This window comes from Mytilus edulis, chromosome 13 (genome assembly GCF_963676685.1).
Source record: "Mytilus edulis chromosome 13, xbMytEdul2.2, whole genome shotgun sequence".
Classification (NCBI taxonomy): domain Eukaryota; kingdom Metazoa; phylum Mollusca; class Bivalvia; order Mytilida; family Mytilidae; genus Mytilus; species Mytilus edulis.
This window is the reverse complement of record NC_092356.1, coordinates 53917664-53938883: the sequence shown is the minus strand read 5'-3', so window position 1 is coordinate 53938883 and position 21220 is coordinate 53917664. Positions and strand designations below refer to the sequence as shown.

General features: G+C 37.5%; 1 pseudogene; it reads right to left on the bottom strand.

The window, feature by feature from the left end:
• Positions 1–90: 90 nt before the first annotated feature.
• Positions 91–11096, bottom strand: LOC139500402 (cartilage matrix protein-like; annotated as a pseudogene).
• Between the last annotated feature and the right edge of the window lie 10124 nt (positions 11097–21220).

Here is a 21220-nt window from a genome sequence, read left to right as displayed (position 1 = left end):
TTCAACTCCGATAACAAATATGAAAGCTGGTCTGGCCTTAATGATGGCAGCCTCGATCTGAGTTTTTCACTTTCCACTTTCATAGCCGTATTAATCATAACTGCCCGGATTTCCGTCTGTCAAAACAATAACGACATCTGCTACATCCGGCCGTGCACCAATACCAGGTCCGTAAAGTATGAAGTGTGTATATTCCAAAGCAAGATAAGTTCTTGCTGCATTACCCTGAGAATGATCAATTCTTTTGATTGATTGTAACACATCTTCTTTTCTAGAAAAATTGTTGAATCCGAATTCGGGAAAGCCATAATTACTAAATGACACAGCTGAAATACGTGTCTTCTGTGGACCAACATCCAGAAAGCTGACAATATCTTCAATAAACCGTATTTGTCGTGTAAAGTCTATATGTGGAATATTTGTGGATGTATCGACCACAAAAGCGAGATCTACTTTTGACTGGTCTATCCGGTACGTAATCTGAGGCTGCATTTTACTATAATAATAATAATTAAAACAGTAGTTAAGATTATTATGATCAGATGATATCAAATCAATAATAACCACGGACGGAACGAGGGTTTGTAAAAGGGGCGGGCATAATACCATTAAATTGATATCTAGAATGAGTTTTTTACCCTAGTATTCATTCTGTTTTCGAGTTATGTGAAGTCCTGGTTCTTCTGTGATCATTATTTTAGTTATCTCCCCAATCTTGAAGATATGACGGATATACGGGCTATCATGCAAATGGGATGCATAGAATGCTATAAAACCAGGTTTGAAACACCATTCGTTTCGGATAAAGCAACTGCCAAGCCAGGAATATGACAGTTGTTCTCCATTTTTCCGTTGGGTGATCAATAGTAAAAATAAGTATTATGTTCATTATTTTAACGAAGAGCTTGCATATGTAAAAAAAAAAATACTCAAGATGCTTAATTAGGTACGACTATAAATTTTAAGATGACTGTCTTAATATGGTGTAATACGATTCATAATTGTTAGAATTATCTACTAGATTTAGATGAACAAATCGGAAAGTGAGTGTTATATATGAGGCACAAAGTCGAAAGTCGAAAGTGGTTACGTAGATTTCTGACTTTCTAACCTAGTTATCAAAGGAACCAGGATTATAATTTCGTACGCTAGACGCGCGTTTCGTCTACATAAGACTCATCAGTGACGCTCAGATCCAAATAGTTGTAGAGCCAAACAAGTACAAATTTGAAGAGCATTGAGGACCAACATTCCAAAAAGTTGTGCCAAATACGGCTAAGGTAATTTATTCCTGGGATAAGAAAATCCTTAGTTTTTCGAAAAATTCAAAGTTTTGTAACAAGAAATTTTTAAAAATGACCATATTATTATTATTCATGTCAACACCGAAATGCTGACTACTGGGCTGGTGATACCTTTGGGGACGAAAAGTTCACCAGCAGTGGCATCGACCCAGTGGTATTAATGGTTATCAAAGGTACCAGGATTATAATTTCGTACGCTAGACGCGCGTTTCGTCTACATAAGACTCATCAGTGACGCTCAGATCAAAATAGTTGTAAAGCAAAACAAGTACAAAGTTGAAGAGCATGGAGTACCCAAAATTCCAAACGATGTGCCAAAACCGGCTTAGGTAATCTGTTCCTGGGATAAGAAAATCCTTAGTTTTCGAAAAATTCAAAGATTTGTAACAGGAAATTTATAATAATGACCATATAATTGATATTCATGTCAACCATTTAAACAAGAGGCTTTAAAGAGCCTGTGTCGCTCCTTTAACCATGTCATACTTACTCTAAATGCTTTGGTTTCAGAGTGATAAGACAATATCTATATTTTACCCCTATGTTCTATTTTTAGCCATAAAGTTTTTGTAAAGTACATACCCTAATGATGATTGTGGACAAGTTTGGTTAAATTTGCCTTAGTAGTTTCAGAGGAGAAAATTTTTGTAAAAGATTACAAACATTAAGAAAAATGTTAAAAATCGGCTATAAAGGGCAACAACTCCTTTAGAGGTCAATTGACCAATTTGATTAGTTGACTTATTTGTAGATCGTACTTTGCTGAACACTATTTCTGTTCACAGTTTACCTCTTTCTATAATAATATTCAAGATAATAACCAAAAACGGCAAAAATTTCCTTAAAATTACCAATTTAGGGGCAGCAACCCAACGAGTTATCTGATTCATCTGAAAATTTCAGAGCAGATAGATCTTCAGCTGATAAACGATTTTACTCATGTAAGATTTGCTCTAAATGCTTTGGTTCCAGAGATATAAGCCAAAATCTACATTTTACCCCATTGTTCAATTTGAGCCATGGCAGCCATCTTGGTTGGTTGGCCGGACCACCGGACACATTTTCAAAACTAGACACCCCAATGATAATTGTTTCAGAGGAGAAATTTTTTGTAAAAGTTTACGACGACGGACGAAGACAGACGCCGGACGCACAGTGATGAGAAACGCTCACTTGGCTCTTCAAGCTAGGTGAGCTAAAATGTAATATAAAGCTAAGAAGATGTGTCATGATTGCCAATGAAGCTCCCATCGAAGAAAAAAATAATTTAAAATTAAACATTTAAAGGTCATTGTACGTCTTTCAACAATGCGCCTAACAATATCGTATATCATGCCACGAAAGGCCATACCTTGACAAATGTAAAACAATCCAAGAGAAAACTTTCGGACATATTATTTAAAAAAAAACAAGCAACATGCGACAATTTTGAAATAAAGATAGCAGTTATCTTACTTATTACTTATGTTTACATGTCCAAAAATGGAATGAGCAGGACTTCGAATTTCAACAAAATGTTCTATGAAAAGTATTGGAGCATCCGAAATATAACAAGCAATTATGTGAAGTAGGCAATTATCCATACATAACAAGGGCCAGTTGAAATTATAAATTGAATTATAATTCGTAATTGCAAATTATCTATCATAAGTTTAGAAAAATATTATGGACAAATTTATACAGTCTTTCAATTCTCCTAAGGCAGTACAAAAAATGCCCGAAAAATGAGGCGTCTGTTTAACTATTAAAAATGTATCAGATCATATAACTATACCTAGCTCAACTGGATGGGCGACTTTAAATTCATTTTTTTTTTGGATAAAAAACGGTCACACTGTCTCAAATGACAGAACTAGTGCAGGTAAACTTTTGCATGACAATATCCCCGCCCCTAATCCTGACCACTATCTATTAATTGGGTTAATAAAATTGTGTTATTGTCGGCAATATGTATGGACTATTTGATATAAGAACCAAAACAAATTACAACCACTTAAGAAATCAACAAAAGACGAATAAATAAACAAACATAAGAAAGGTAAATGCCGCGAACATTTTTTATTAAAAATATAATGACTATACTTTATGGCTGTTTCACTATCTGTTAAAAAAGGGAAACAATGCTGTTATATTATCCTTTCTTGTTGTCTTATATACACGAAATGGAACTATTTACCAGAATAATGACTAATTGACTAATGGTGACGAATAATAGTTGACTTTCTAACGTCTTTAGATTTTACACGTTACATGGTTTATTTAGTTCTTTCATGCTATTTCAACAAAATATATCTAACTACTTCTTATGAACAAAATTGCATATTAAACATTTAAAAACTACTAAAGAGACTTACTTTTAGTAAAAAGTGGTTGTAAAGTAGTCTCCCCTAGAGCTGAAATAATACAAATATCGATAAACATATACAATTTAGCAGCATGACCATTGTGTTCTTTGTTTAGTTAAAATAAGCACTTTATAGAGTTGTTTGCCTAAATCTTTTCTTAACTATGTCAATCTTGCGATGCATTTGCTGTATGCTAACTAGTGTGTAGCTATTGATACATCAAAAGTATTTGACTTTATGTATTTTAGTCAGCAGTTCAAATATTTTGAGTTTAACAAATGCGAAAACAATTGCATTACCGTAGTGTTAAATCTGTTCATAAATTATGACATCCTGTCTGTACCATTTCATAATTATGACAGTTGTTTTCCATTGGTTCCGTTAGTTGGTATAGTCAAGGGTTTGAGTTTGTCAAGTGTTATGACTTTCCCCTTTTTTAATTTAACTTTGAAATAGTTATTTTTGTTTATACTTGTTTTCTCTCAACTGACTTTTGAACCGACGTTTTCTACTGTTGGCTTTATTTGTAAATGTGTTTATCCTTTTAAAGTGCTGATATCATAATTATCACAAGGTTCTTTTGTTTTAAATGTTTTCGTAATCTATCGTTTGCCCTTTTTCAAAGTTTTAATTTTGAACCTGTTGATAATTTGGATAATCAATTTTGGAAATAAAATAATAAAATGTTTGATAAACTTAACACCAAGAAAGTCCCACATTGTGTTTTGTGTGCCTGTCGAAAGTCAGAAACCTCATCAACATGTTTATTTGTATAAGTTTCGAGTATTTTGAAGAATTTGATGTTCTGGGAATACATTTGTTTTATGTATTATCAATTCAGAAATCACTCAACACGCTGCATATTGCTTGACATATGAATACGACATCCATTTAATTTTCAAAAATATATTTTGACCATTTTTGATAAGATGGTGTTAAGATATTTATATAGTGTGGTTGCTGTTTTACGTACCAACGCAAACTCTTGATAACAACGTTCGTTTGACAGCACCTGTATTCAATGCTTCAAATGAGGAAACTTGGATCGTGAATTCTTCATCTGGATTACTAGACATGCCGTTCAGTTCCTCAATATCTACAAGGCTTCCAACTCCGATATCAAATATGAAAGCTGGTCTAGCCTTAATGATAGCAGCCTCGATCTGAGTTTGTCGCTTTTAACTTTCCTCGCCGCATTTATCATAGCTACCCGGATTTGTTTTTCCATCTGTTAAAACAACTACTACATCTGCTACATCCGGTCGTTTACCATTCCCAGGTCTGTAAATGTTTTCGTGTGTGTATTCCAAAGCAAGATATGTCATCTTGGCGTCACCCTGAGAATGTTTAATTCTTTTGATTGCATTTAATACATCTTGCTTTCTTGAAAAATTGTTGAATCCAAATTCTGGAAAGTTATGATTACTAAATACAACAGACGCAACACGTGTGTTTTGAGGACTGACGTCGAGAAAACTAACAATGTCTTCAATAAAACGTCTTTGTCGTGTAAAGTCTTCATATGGAATACGTCTTGATGTATCAATCACAAAGGCCAGGTCTATTTTGGTCGTACAGTACCTAGATATATATGATCTGTCTAGTTTGTTATTATTGAAAACACGGCTTCTACGTTGTGTGTCAACTGATGCTGGATTTAGAAATAACAATAATCATCAACATTGATGTTATATATGTGCACCCTATAAAACCAGTTGCATATATATATATCAACATGATAAACATGATAAATATAGATTCTACCACTGCATCGAGTGTAATACGATATTTAACCGCTCAAGACAGTTAAATTGTCAAATTTAAAAAGCGAGGCTTGCCCGAGCGTTTTAAATATTTAAAATTTAATTGTCGAGAGTGGATAAATATCGTTTTAAACGAGATTTGGTCGCGGAATCTGTTTCTCTAATGATTTTCTAACATTATGCAGGCAAACTTATTCCTTTTTTTCGAATGATCTGCAAAACGATGTGTTCTTTCTATTTGACGTCATCAGGCATGGTCGCCTTTTTGCATGCCGTCACAATAGGAAATTCAGAGGAAAGCAAGGAAATTCGACGTCATAATAGGATTTTAACCAATGGAGTACTGAGATAAAAAAAAATCACACGTTGATTAAATTTGTTTATACAATGGGTGCAGAAAGGGATAAACTGGCGAAGAATTAGAAAAATATATATATATATTATTTCTCCCAAACGTAGGATAGTTTAAATATTATTTCAAAGGCGCATTATTTTCTAATTATTTATCTAATGATTAGACATATACGACTTTTTCCCGATCAAGTCTTTTAATACGGTATATGTTATCACATAGTCTGTTTATATATATGTTAGCGTTTGGATGTTTATGTATTTGTTTTACCGATACTTCAATTTGATTAACAAATAAGATATTTGTCGGATAGGCTTTTAAGTCAACATAAACATATCATAATTTATATTTATATCTACACTTGACTGACAAGATAGCTGTATATAATTCATTCGGCCTTCAATACTTTTATTTCATCATTATCAAAATACGAAAGAACTACGTTGCAACTAGGTCGAGCACATACTGTGATGTTCTTTGGGTTTGTTTATGATATGTTTTTACTGTCACATCTAATCCTAATGGCATTAACTTAAATATTGATTTTCCATTTCAAATGATAACGTGTTGATTGTATCAAATATTCATAGAGAAACTTGTCATAAAAAGTTTTCGAAAATTCTTACCAATGACATCGGAGGCCTGTAAAAGTGAATATGATAAACTTCGATGAATGAACTGTAAAAATGATTAAAACGTAAACACATCAATTTTCGATATTTCTTTATTATCAAAATATTTACCTCCTTTAGAAAAAATAAGTTCCGTCTGGTACATTTCTTCCTACATTTGCATTAAATAGTTGCTGGTAAACAAACATATGTTATCGTTTAATCAAAAGCTAAAAACCAATGTGAATATTAGATTCGTTGGGTCAGAAGTTACAATGGAAAACAGTAAAATCACATAAATACTGATCTCAGAAGAAAATCAAATCGGAAAGTCCCTAATCATGGCAAAATCAAATCACAAAACTCATCAAAAACAAATGGACAACAACTGTCATATTCCTGATTTGTACAGTTTCAAATGTAGACAATAGTGGATTAAACCTGGTTTTATAGCGCTTAACCGCTCACTTTGTACGACAGTGTCATCAAATTACGTTATATTTACAATGATGCGTAAACGAAACAGACATTATAAAAAAAATTCAAAAATATGGGTACAGCAGTCATCATCGTGTTACATTTTAAAAGATAAACTGAAACTGAAGATCTCTACTTTTGATAGTACTAACAATTACATGTGTCTGCGAAAAAAAAATAGATTTCATTATTGTAATTGTACTATAATTCTATTGGTGTTTTTGAGAGAAGTTCCCGATTGTTAAATGAAAGAGGTTATAGGAAACTCATCATTACGTCTGCCTTTCTCATCTTTCAAGTAACTAGGAAATGCATATCAAACGACGGTTTGCCTTGATACATTAATAAATAAGTTTCATTCGAAATCATGTTTCCTCGGTTGACTGGGGTATAGAAATATGGTCATCTATTTATTTCTCCCTGTCAACTACTGTGCTGAAGGATGTATACATACATAGTCGCCTCATAAATACTACGCTAGTTTCGACAGCATGGTTTATTGGATCGAAACTAAAGTATTAGATAAATGAACCCATCACATTCAAGTATTTGAATATATTGAAATCATATACAAATGACAATTTCTTAATTGTTTTCGTCATGCACATGCAAAATATTGAAATATTTACCAATGTAAGTTGAGCAAGATTTCTTTCGAAAAAATCTTTGATTTCCTTTTTTTTTTTTTTTTTTTACCAAAAGTAGAATAACGAACAGTATTAAGAATAGTTTTTCACAAGCAACAACTCTTCCTACCAAAATATAAAAAAAGATTACCTATACAAGTATGTAAAACATGATTCTTCACCAGAATAAGAAGAACTACATGGGAAAACTCCATTTTGAATATAACACTGGTTATTTTTTCACCTTAAAAAAAACCTTCAAGTGTTTAATTTCTTTTTCAACGAAACTTATCATAAAAAGGTTATTTGTTACTTATATATAATTTATGATGAAAGACACGTATGGTTTTAAATAAGTCAGTAATCGCATAACCTACTAAAACATTTACTTAAAATTATCTTCAAATTCCACATATGAGATTAACATTAAAGACAAGCACTTTAATAAATTACATCACAATAAATACACAATTGATATAACAACTCAATTTTTTCAGAAATCTCTACAATAAAACAACTACATTATTATGAGAGCATTCTGACATAAGTATTAAATTACTCTTAAGTTGATACTAAAAATAAATGTCATATACAAATCAAATAATTATCTACTTATGTGTGTTTTGTCAAATATGTTAAAGGTCTTCGTGTCGTATACAAACTAATGAGACCCTGTATAGTATAAACAAAGAGCTTGGAATAAAACCCGAATAGATGAAGCGTTAGTCGTGCCGTTATGAAATAAACAAAAATGTGTAGCTATAAGACATCAGTTCGTACTGCTGCATCTCCTTTTTTATGTTCAATTGATCGAAAAACAAAGGTAAACACTATTAAATGTCGTCAGCATTATTGATAATCCACGATTGCAGCGTTTGGTTACATATCATGCAATCGGTGTTTTCAAACCTAATCAAAAACACAAAATTTAATATTTGATTGAATTTCATTTCATTAGAAGGCAATCCCCAACCTGTGTAGTACACTAGCCTAGAATTTTCTTTCATTTATTTTTTTAGTCCACATGATGCAATTATATACCTTAATGCTTAACTATAACAAAATTTCTGCGTGGGACACATGTTCTGGTTAACCAAAACTGGTACCTGCCACCTGAGAACTTTTTATCCGGAAAAGAGAACCACATGTGGTCGCCATGTTGAAAATTCAACAAATTTTATAAGAAATTTTATGATACATCACTTGCAACTTATATTTCGAAACTTTTATTTGAGGAAAGCTTAAATGCATATTATTTAACAATTAACCGTCCACTATTTATAACCTTTTACACATTCCGTGAATATTTCCAAAACTGTGAAGGACCTTGTGTAAATATTACTAGAACACACCCGCGAAATCGCAGGAATATACTGCTTGTGAACTGTTGTAGGACGATTTTTTGTAAAAGATATTATTTATGGAGAATTTCATAAAAGGTATCAAAAGCCCTCTCCTTTTTCCAAAGTCCGATATTTGTTTTCTTTCTGTTAAATTCAATTATTTTCGTGTTTCTGGCCTAAGACCACAATTATTCTTCTCCTTTGCAACAATGCATCTTTTGGTAAAAGTCAAAATAAATAAAAAATATGCACCGCTTCAAACATAAAATAAATAAAACTGCTTATATATAGACCATTATTAGTGTAATGAAATATGATTCTAGGACAATCTATCAGTGCTTTTTCTTTTAAGAGCCTTATTAACATGCCAATGGTAGATATGTATAAATGACTAAGAACGACTAAGGCTAATTTGAGGGGTGGTCCGAGGGTCCCTGATCCCGATACCCCGGGCTTAAAACCATGAAATTCCGAGATGCAAAATTTAAAGAATTTCATATCCCGAAATCGAAAAATATAATCCCGGATCCCGAAAGGATCAATCCCCAAATTCCAAGCTTAAAAATACCCGATCTCGACGTCCCGAAAAGGTCCTGCCTCCCTCTATAATCTCTTACTACCCTATTTTCATTTTTGCCATATCACTACTTTCACTTTCAACAATATTTGTTTATGCCCCATTTATGGGCATTATGTTGTCTAGTCTGTGCATCCGTGCGTTCGTTCGTTCGTCCGTCCGTCTGTCCCGTTTCAGGTTAAAGTTCAAGTTTGGTCGAGGTAGTTTTTGATGAAGTTAAAGTCCAAGTCAACTCGAAATTTAGTAAATATAGTGCCGATACAGAGAGTCTCTGGATATTAAAGTTCTATAATCGTAGTTTACATGTAGATAAACGCGAAAATTAATTGTACTTTCTAAGGAGATATAATAGTTGTGGTTCTTGCGATCTAAACACCATGATATGGAGAACGCTCTGATTGGCTTATTTATTTTTCATTTTTGTTATTTATCATACGATTGGTTGTACTTGTGCAGGTTTCAAACAGGAAGTATTATTTAGGACTAAAGTCAGTCTGATGCCCGAATCAATATCCGGACTCCTTTTTTGTCGTTTTTTCTCCAAAAATAACTCAATCTGAATAATTATAAGAATGGATGACAAATGCGACTATGCATGTTACCTATAGAACACAGAGGCATGATGATTAATTTATCGTGGAAGGAAGAGAAGCGACACACCAAATGAGGTTTATTAGTATAGATTCTAGCACAGTGATCTACTACAACAAGATTTTATTCATTTTAGCATATTATCTGAAATAAACTTTAATCATAAATATTTTTACCGCTGTTATAGTTCATTAAACAGCATGGGATATCCAAATAGTTTTTCAGATATGATATTTGCCTGAGCTCCTGTATCAAGTTTAAAAACCACAGACTGTTTGTTTATAGACATAGATTCCTTCCATTCCTCACACTGATGAATACTGTCTACGCTTACAGTTCCAATAAATAGTTCATCTTCGCTGTCGTAATAATCATACTTAATTGCATCTACTTTAAATGCCCCACCTACGATAGTAGAGGGGCATTATGTTTTCTGGTCTGTGCGTCCGTCCGTCCGTCCGTTCGTTCAGGTTAAAGTTTTTGGTCAAGGTAGTTTTTGATGAAGTTGAAGTCCAATCAATTTCAAACTAAGTACACATGTTCCCTATGATATGAGCTTTCAAATTTAATTGCCAAATTAGACTTTTGACCCCAATTTCACGGTCCACTGAACATAGAAAATAACAGTGCAAGTTTCAGGTTAAATTTTTGGTCAAGGTAGTTTTTGATGAAGTTGAAGTCCAATCAACTTCAAACTTAGTACACATGTTCCCTATGATATGATCTTTCTAATTTAATTGCCAAATAAGAGTTTTGGTCCCAATTTCACGGTCTACTGAACATAGAAAATGATAATTCGAGTGGAGAATCCGTGTACTATGGACACATTCTTGTTTCTTCTGTTTTGACATGCAATATTTAGCAAAGTGGTTCTTCTTATTGCATGAATGACATTCCTTACCGAACGCTGGGCAATTCCGTTTACCATGTGTTCTGCCACAATTTTTACATAAAGCCTGTCTTTCTGCCTGCACAGATCTTTGATTTTTGTGACTGTCATTTTGTCTATATCTAGATTAACTGACCTGTTTTACGGCGTTCACAGAATGTTCCTCGGTAGATTTTAATGATTTTAGCTGCTGTGAGCTTATGTCCTGTGCACGACATGTGTATATTGCTTTTACTAATTTTAAAGCCGGGCTTGTCAACCTTCGTTTTGTATGCCACAAACGATACGATATCTAATCAAGCCATCAGATAAATGTTCAAAATCACATGGTTTAGCTTTTTTCTTTAGATCCGTGACGTAACTATCTATGTTTTCATGTGGTCCTTGATTTCGGGTAAAGAAAACGTGACGAATGTACGTGAGATTCTTTCTCGGCTCACAGTAACCCTTAAATCTATCTTTAAGTACATCAATTTTCTCTTTATCATCCGCAACAATTTCAAAAGTATTATAAACACGTTGTGCTTCAGAGCCTGTGACATGCAGAAAAGTAGCCACTTGTACCTTCCCTGACTTTTCTTCAATTCCCGTTGCGGTAAGATAAAGTTCGAATGACTGAATCCATTCTTTGTAGTTTTCGGCTAAATTCCCTTCCAAATTTAGTGTTCCTGGAGGCTTTAGTTGCTCCATTTTACAAGTTTTACATCTAACACCATGTGGGATACGTCAAGAATACAACAATGGCTGACTAACAATGCTTTAATGACTCAAGGGGAGTAACTCTGATACATAATGTTTAGTACATAAATATGGAACACAATACATGACAGTATCTGTTTTGTGCCTCATATTATGCGGGAAAATCGTCTTTTTTCTTCAGAAAAATTTAACAAAGATTCCCGCCAAATTGTAGAAGGCAAAGGGTAACATTTCCGGTCCTTAACAATAAAAGAACCTCGTCTTTTCATTTAAACATGAAAAAAAAACACCAAGAATAATGTTGTTACAAAATGTTTTTATTCGAAACAATGACAGTCAAGTTTGTTCAAATCACAAAATTGTGCAGTGAGTTTTTTTTAGATATTTCATTGTATTCCTTTATCAAAACGTCATCATACACAAAACTAAAATAAACGGGAAATTGAATGTGTATTTTAGCGTAAACATTTATTTCTATGAAACCTTTTATTACGATCGACGAATTCCACTGTTAAATATTGACCAATGGAGACGTGGTGTTTACCTATAGCTAAAAGAGACAAAAACCCAACGACACTAAAGTTTCCACATATTATGTCTCATGGTAAGATTTTTCTTCCTTTTTAATCTAAAGGTAAGGTACAAAACAATCTGTATTATTGACTAGTGTGGATCTAGCCGTCGATAGCAGCCGGCGTTAATATTCATAAGGCCAGCCTTCAATAATATTCATGAGCCGTCAATAATATTCATGAGATGACTTGCGTTCGAAGAAGTGTTGTTAGAAACTATGAACGATAATTATAATTAAATAACGTTCCTATTTATATTTGATATTACTTCAAATAGGCATGTCAATGGGTGTCTTCTTCGAGGTCCGCGTTTATTGAATCAACTTTGGGTCTTCTTCAAGGTCTGCGTCTTTAAACAACATTGTAAATGTAATAAAAACAATGTAAATGCCTCCATAAATATAAAACAAAGAAATGGTCTTTTAACATTCTGTGATTAGAGAAATAATGTAAACTAAAGCAATAACAAGTTTTAAAAAAATATAATTAAATATAGAAATTAAACGGGACATTACAACAAACAAATAAAGTAAAGAGCAGTTCTTATTAAAATTTTGTGATAATTAAATCAATGTAAGCTACAATAAATTTAAAAAATTGATTAAATATAGAACTTTAGGAATGACAGAGAATTGATGGTCATTTGTTAGTTGTCTACAAATATAGTCCAATCATGAAACTAAAACATACAATATTACGACAGTATTTTCTATTTAAACATATCAGAAAAATAGAAACATAGTTAATTGCAGAAATAAAAATAACAGAAAAATAACAACTGTCAATTACTATTTCAATGACATATGATTCTTCAAAATTATGGAGACCAATCTGAGTCATTATTAACAATTCATATTATTGCCTCTAAAATGGCCCATAGCACTTATGCCCTAGACCCGTACGAGTTAGTCAGGAGAGAATAAGGGGGTACCCTGGTATATCACAAATTCGAAAATGAACAATTGCCGGCTGGCCAAACGAAGAGATTCTCCACGTGGGCAATGGTATCAGACGAAGAAGTACTTATTGCCTTTAAAATGGCCCATAGCACTTATACCCTAGACCCGTACGAGTTTGTCAGTAGAGGGTTAAAAGGGGGGATATGGTATCCGGTTTACAACGAATTCTTACTGAACTATTGCCGGCTGGCCAAACTAAGAGATTCTCCACATTGACCATCATACCAGAGGTAGAGGTTGGTATTGCCTCTAACATGGCCCCTAGCACTTATGCCCTAGACCCGTACGAGTTAGTCAGGAGAGGATAAGGGGTACCCTGGTATATCACAAATTCTAAAATAAACTGTTGCCGGCTGGCCAAACGAAGAGATTCTCCACGTGGGCAATGGTACCAGACGAAGAAGTACTTATTGCCTTTAAAATGGCCTATAGCACTTGTACCCTAGACCCGTACGAGTTTGTCAGTAGATGGTTAAAAGGGGAGATATGGTATCCGGTTTACAACGAATTCTTACTGAACTATTGCCGGCTGGCCAAACTAAGAGATTCTCCACATCGACCATCATACCAGAGGTAGAAGTTGGTATTGCCTCTAAAATGGCCTATAGCACCTGTACCCTAGACCCGTACGAGTTTGTCAGGAGAGGGTTAAAAGGGGGGATATTGTATCCGGTTTACAACGAATTCTTACTGAACTATTGCCGGCTGGCCAAACTAAGAGATTCTCCACATCGACCATCATACCAGAGGTAGAAGTTGGTATTGCCTCTAAAATGGCACATAGCACTTATACCCTAGACCCGTACGAGATAGTATGAAAAGGATAAGGGGGTACCCTGGTATATCACAAATTCGAAAATGAACTATTGCCGGATGGCCAAACGAAGAGATTGTCCACATGGGCAATGGTACCAGACGAAGAGGTACTTATTGCCTTTAAAATGGCCTATAGCACTTGTGCCCTAGACCCGTACGAGATAGTATGAAAAGGATAAGGGGGTACCCTGGTATATCACAAATTCGAAAATGAACTATTGCCGGCTGGCCAAACGAAGAGATTGTCCACATGGGCAATGGTACCAGACGAAGAGGTACTTATTGCCTTTAAAATGGCCTATAGCACTTGTGCCCTAGTCCCGTACGAGTTAGTCAGGAGAGGATAAGGGGGTACCCTGGTATATCACAAATTCGAAAATGAACTATTGCCGGCTGGCCAAACGAAGAGCTTCTTCACATGGGCAATGATACCAGAGGAAGAGGTACTTATTGCCTTTAAAATGGCTCGTAGCACTTATACCCTAGACCCGTACGAGTTTGTCAGTAGAGGGTTGAAAGGGGGTATATGGTATCCCGGATACAACGAATTCGAACTGAACTATTGCCGGCTGGCCAAACTAAGAGATTCTCCACATCGACCATTACACCAGAGGTAGAGGTTGGTATTGCCTCTAAAATGGCCCATAGCAGTTATGCCCTAGACCCGTACGAGTAAGTAAGAAAAGGATAAGGGGGTACCCTGGTATATCACAAATTCGAAAATGAACAATTGCCGGCTGGCCAAACGAAGAGATTTTCCACGTGGGCAATGGTACCAGACGAAGAGGTACTTTTTGCCTTTAAAATGGCCTATAGCACCTGTACCTTAGACCCGTACGAGTTTGTCAGTAGAGGGTTAAAAGGGGGGATATTGTATCCGGTTTACAACGAATTCTTACTGAACTATTGCCGGCTGGACAAACTAAGAGATTCTCCACATCGACCATCATACCAGAGGTAGAAGTTGGTATTGCCTCTAAAATGGCACATAGCACTTATGCCCTAGACCCGTACGAGTTAGTCAGGAGAGGATAAGTGGGTACCCTGGTATATCACAAATTCGAAAATGAACTATTGCCGGCTGGCCAAACGAAGAGATTCTCCACATGGGCAATGGTACCAGACGAAGAGGTACTTATTGCCTTTAAAATGGCCTATAGCACTTATACCCTAGACCCGTACGAATTTGTCAGAAGAGTGTTCAAAGGGGGGATATGGTATCCCGGATACAACGAATTCGAACTGAACTATTGCCGGCTGGCCAAACTAAGAGATTCTCCACATCGACCATTATACCAGAGGTAGAGGTTGGTATTGCCTCTAAAATGGCCCATAGCACGTGTGCCCTAGTCCCGTACGAGTTAGTCAGGAGAGGATAAGGGGGTACCCTGGTATATCACAAATTCGAAAATGAACTATTGCCGGCTGGCCAAACGAAGAGTTTCTCCGAATGGGCAATGATACCAGAGGAAGAGGTACTTATTGCCTTTTAAATGACCTATAGCACTTATACCCTAGACCCGTACGAGTTTGTCAGTAGAGGGTTGAAAGGGGGTATATGGTATTACGACAGTATTTTCTATTTAAACATATCAGAAAAATAGAAACATAGTTAATTGCAGAAATAAAAATAACAGAAAAATAACAACTGTCAATTACTATTTCAATGACATATGATTCTTCAAAATTATGGAGACCAATCTGAGTCATTATTAACAATTCATATTATTGCCTCTAAAATGGCCCATAGCACTTATGCCCTAGACCCGTACGAGTTAGTCAGGAGAGAATAAGGGGGTACCCTGGTATATCACAAATTCGAAAATGAACAATTGCCGGCTGGCCAAACGAAGAGATTCTCCACGTGGGCAATGGTATCAGACGAAGAAGTACTTATTGCCTTTAAAATGGCCCATAGCACTTATACCCTAGACCCGTACGAGTTTGTCAGTAGAGGGTTAAAAGGGGGGATATGGTATCCGGTTTACAACGAATTCTTACTGAACTATTGCCGGCTGGCCAAACTAAGAGATTCTCCACATTGACCATCATACCAGAGGTAGAGGTTGGTATTGCCTCTAACATGGCCCCTAGCACTTATGCCCTAGACCCGTACGAGTTAGTCAGGAGAGGATAAGGGGTACCCTGGTATATCACAAATTCTAAAATAAACTGTTGCCGGCTGGCCAAACGAAGAGATTCTCCACGTGGGCAATGGTACCAGACGAAGAAGTACTTATTGCCTTTAAAATGGCCTATAGCACTTGTACCCTAGACCCGTACGAGTTTGTCAGTAGATGGTTAAAAGGGGAGATATGGTATCCGGTTTACAACGAATTCTTACTGAACTATTGCCGGCTGGCCAAACTAAGAGATTCTCCACATCGACCATCATACCAGAGGTAGAAGTTGGTATTGCCTCTAAAATGGCCTATAGCACCTGTACCCTAGACCCGTACGAGTTTGTCAGGAGAGGGTTAAAAGGGGGGATATTGTATCCGGTTTACAACGAATTCTTACTGAACTATTGCCGGCTGGCCAAACTAAGAGATTCTCCACATCGACCATCATACCAGAGGTAGAAGTTGGTATTGCCTCTAAAATGGCACATAACACTTATACCCTAGACCCGTACGAGATAGTATGAAAAGGATAAGGGGGTACCCTGGTATATCACAAATTCGAAAATGAACTATTGCCGGATGGCCAAACGAAGAGATTGTCCACATGGGCAATGGTACCAGACAAAGAGGTACTTATTGCCTTTAAAATGGCCTATAGCACTTGTGCCCTAGACCCGTACGAGATAGTATGAAAAGGATAAGGGGGTACCCTGGTATATCACAAATTCGAAAATGAACTATTGCCGGCTGGCCAAACGAAGAGATTGTCCACATGGGCAATGGTACCAGACGAAGAGGTACTTATTGCCTTTAAAATGGCCTATAGCACTTGTGCCCTAGTCCCGTACGAGTTTGTCAGTAGAGGGTTGAAAGGGGGTATATGGTATCCCGGATACAACGAATTCGAACTGAACTATTGCCGGCTGGCCAAACTAAGAGATTCTCCACATCGACCATTACACCAGAGGTAGAGGTTGGTATTGCCTCTAAAATGGCCCATAGCAGTTATGCCCTAGACCCGTACGAGTAAGTAAGAAAAGGATAAGGGGGTACCCTGGTATATCACAAATTCGAAAATGAACAATTGCCGGCTGGCCAAACGAAGAGATTTTCCACGTGGGCAATGGTACCAGACGAAGAGGTACTTTTTGCCTTTAAAATGGCCCATAGCACCTGTACCTTAGACCCGTACGAGTTTGTCAGTAGAGGGTTAAAAGGGGGGATATTGTATCCGGTTTACAACGAATTCGAACTGAACTATTGCCGGCTGGCCAAACTAAGAGATTCTCCACATCGACCATTATACCAGAGGTAGAGGTTGGTATTGCCTCTAAAATGGCCCATAGCACGTGTGCCCTAGTCCCGTACGAGTTAGTCAGGAGAGGATAAGGGGGTACCCTGGTATATCACAAATTCGAAAATGAACTATTGCCGGCTGGCCAAACGAAGAGTTTCTCCGAATGGGCAATGATACCAGAGGAAGAGGTACTTATTGCCTTTTGAATGACCTATAGCACTTATACCCTAGACCCGTACGAGTTTCTCAGTAGAGGGTTGAAAGGGGGTATATGGTATCCCGGATACAACGAATTCTTACTGAACTATTGCCGGCTGGCCAAACTAAGAGATTCTCCACATCGACCATTATACCAGAGGTAGAGGATGGTATTGCCTCTAAAATGGCCCATACCACTTATGCCCTAGACCCGTACGAGTTAGTCAGAAAAGGATTGGGGGGTACCCTGGTATATCACAAATTCTAAAATGAACTATTGCCGGCTGGCCAAACGAAGAGATTCTTCATGTGGACAATGATACCAGAGGAAGAGGTACTTATTACCGTTAAAATTTTCCATAGCACTTGTACCATAGACCCGTACGAGTTTGTCAGTATAGGGTTAAAAGAGGTGATATGGTATCCGGTTTACAACGAATTCTTGCTGAACTATTGCCGGCTGCCCAAACTAAAAGATTCTCCACATCGACCATCATACCAGAGGTAGAGGTTGGTATTGCCTCTAAAATGGCCAATAGCACTTATGCCCTTGACCCGTTCGAGTTAGTCAGGAGAGGATAAGGGGGTACCCTGGTATATCACAAATTCTAAAATGAACTATTGCGGCTCGCCAAACTAAGATATTCTCCACATCGACCATTATACCAGAGATAGAGGTTGGTATTGCCTCTAAAATGGCCCATAGCACTTATGCCCTAGACCCGTACGAGTTAGTAATAAAAGCATAAGGAGGGTACCCTGGTATATCACAAATTCTAAAATGAACTATTGCCGGCTGGCCAAACGAAGAGATTCTCCACGTGGACAATGATACCAGAGGAAGAGGTACTTATTACCTTTAATATGGCCTATAGCACTTGTACCCTAGACCCGTACGAGTTTGTCAGTAGGAGTCCAAAGGGGGGATATGGTATCCGGTTTACAACGAATTCTTACTAAACTATTGCCGGCTGGCCAAACTAAGAGATTCTCCACATCGACCATCATACCAGAGGTAGAAGTTGGTATTGCCTCTAAAATGTCCCATAGCACTTATGCCCTAGACCCGTACGAGTTAGTCAGGAGAGGATAAGTGGGTACCCTGGTATATCACAAATCCGAAAATGAACTATTGCCGGCTGGCCAAACGAAGAGATTCCGCACGTGGGCAATAGTACCAGACGAAGAGGTACTTATTGCCTTTAAAATGGCTCATAGCACTTATACCCTAGACCCGTACGAGTTTGTCAGTAGAGGGTTCAAAAAGGGGATATGGTATCCCGGATACAACGAATTCGAACTGAATACTATTGCCGGCTGGCCAAACTAAGAGATTCTCGACATCGACCATTATACCAGAGGTAGAGGTTAGTATTGCCTCTAAAATGGCCCATAGCACTTGTGCCCTAGACCCGTACGAGTTAGTCAGAAAAGGATAAGGGGGTACCCTGGTATATCACAAATTCGAAAATGAACTATTGCTGGCTGGCCAAACGAAGAGCTTCTCCACATGGGCAATGATACCAGAGGAAGAGGTACTTATTGCCTTTAAAATGGCTCGGAGCACTTATACCCTAGACCCGTACGAGTTTGTCACTAGATGGTTGAAAGGGGGTATATGGTATCCCGGATACAACGAATTCGAACTGAACTATTGCCGGCTGGCCAAACTAAGAGATTGTCAACATCGACCATTACACCAGAGGTAGAGGTTGGTATTGCCTCTAAAATGGCCCATAGCAGTTATGCCCTAGACCCGTACGAGTAAGTAAGAAAAGGATAAGGGGGTACCCTGGTATATCACAAATTCGAAAATGAACTATTGCCGGCTGGCCAAACGAAGAGATTCTCCACGTGGGCAATGGTACCAGACGAAGAGGTACTTTTTGCCTTTAAAATGGCCTATAGCACCTGTACCCTAGACCCGTACGAGTTTGTCAGTAGAGGGTTAAAAGGGGGGATATTGTATCCGGTTTACAACGAATTCTTACTGAACTATTGCCGGCTGGCCAAACTAAGAGATTCTCCACATCGACCATCATACCAGAGGTAGAAGTTGGTATTGCCTCTAAAATGGCACATAGCACTTATGCCCTAGACCCGTACGAGTTAGTCAGGAGAGGATAAGGGTGTACCCTGGTATATCACAAATTCTAAAATGAACTATTGCCGGCTCGCCAAACTAAGAGATTCTCCACATCGACCATTATATCAGAGATAGAGGTTGGTATTGCCTCTAAAATGGCCCATAGCACTTATGCCCTAGACCCGTACGAGTTAGTAATAAAAGCATAAGGAAGGTACCCTGGTATATCACAAATTCTAAAATGAACTATTGCCGGCTGGCCAAACGAAGAGATTCTATACGTGGACAATGATACCAGAGGAAGAGGTACTTATTACCTTTAATATGGCCTATAGCAGTTGTACCCTAGACCCGTACGAGTTTGTCAGTAGGAGTCCAAAGGGGGGATATGGTATCCGGTTTACAACGAATTCTTACTAAACTATTGCCGGCTGGCCAAACTAAGAGATTCTCCACATCGATTATCATACCAGAGGTAGAGGTTGGTATTGCCTCTAAAATGGCCCATAGCACTTATGCCCTAGACCCGTACGAGTTAGTCAGGAGAAGATAAGTGGGTACCCTGGTATATCACAAATCCGAAAATGAACTATTGACGGCTGGCCAAACGAAGAGATTCCGCACGTGGGCAATAGTACCAGACGAAGAGGTACTTATTGCCTTTAAAATGGCCCATAGCACTTATACCCTAGACCCGTACGAGTTTGTCAGTAGAGGGTTCAAAAAGGGGATATGGTATCCCGGATACAACGAATTCGAACTGAATACTATTGCCGGCTGGCCAAACTAAGAGATTCTCGACATCGACCATTATATCAGAGGTAGAGGTTGGTATTGCCTCTAAAATGGCCCATAGCACTTGTGCCCTAGACCCGTACGAGTTAGTCAGAAAAGGATAAGGGGGTACCCTGGTATATCACAAATTCGAAAATGAACTATTGCTGGCTGGCCAAACGAATAGCTTCTCCACATGGGCAATGATACCAGAGGAAGAGGTACTTATTGCCTTTAAAATGGCTCGGAGCACTTATACCCTAGACCCGTACGAGTTTGTCAGTAGAGGGTTGAAAGGAGGTATATGGTATCCCGGATACAACGAATTCGAACTGAACTATTGCCGGCTGGCCAAACTAAGAGATTCTCAACATCGACCATTACACCAGAGGTAGAGGTTGGTATTGCCTCTAAAATGGCCCATAGCAGTTATGCCCTAGACCCGTACGAGTAAGTAAGAAAAGGATAAGGGGGTACCCTGGTATATCACAAATTCGAAAATGAACTATTGCCGGCTGGCCAAACGAAGAGATTCTCCACGTGGGCAATGGTACCAGACGAAGAGGTACTTTTTGCCTTTAAAATGGCCTATAGCACCTGTACCCTAGACCCGTACGAGTTTGTCAGTAGAGGGTTAAAAGGGGGGATATTGTATCCGGTTTACAACGAATTCTTACTGAACTATTGCCGTCTGGCCAAACTAAGAGATTCTCCACATCGACCATCATACCAGAGGTAGAAGTTGGTATTGCCTCTAAAATGGCACATAGCACTTATGGCCTAGACCCGTACGAGTTAGTCAGGAGAGGATAAGTGGG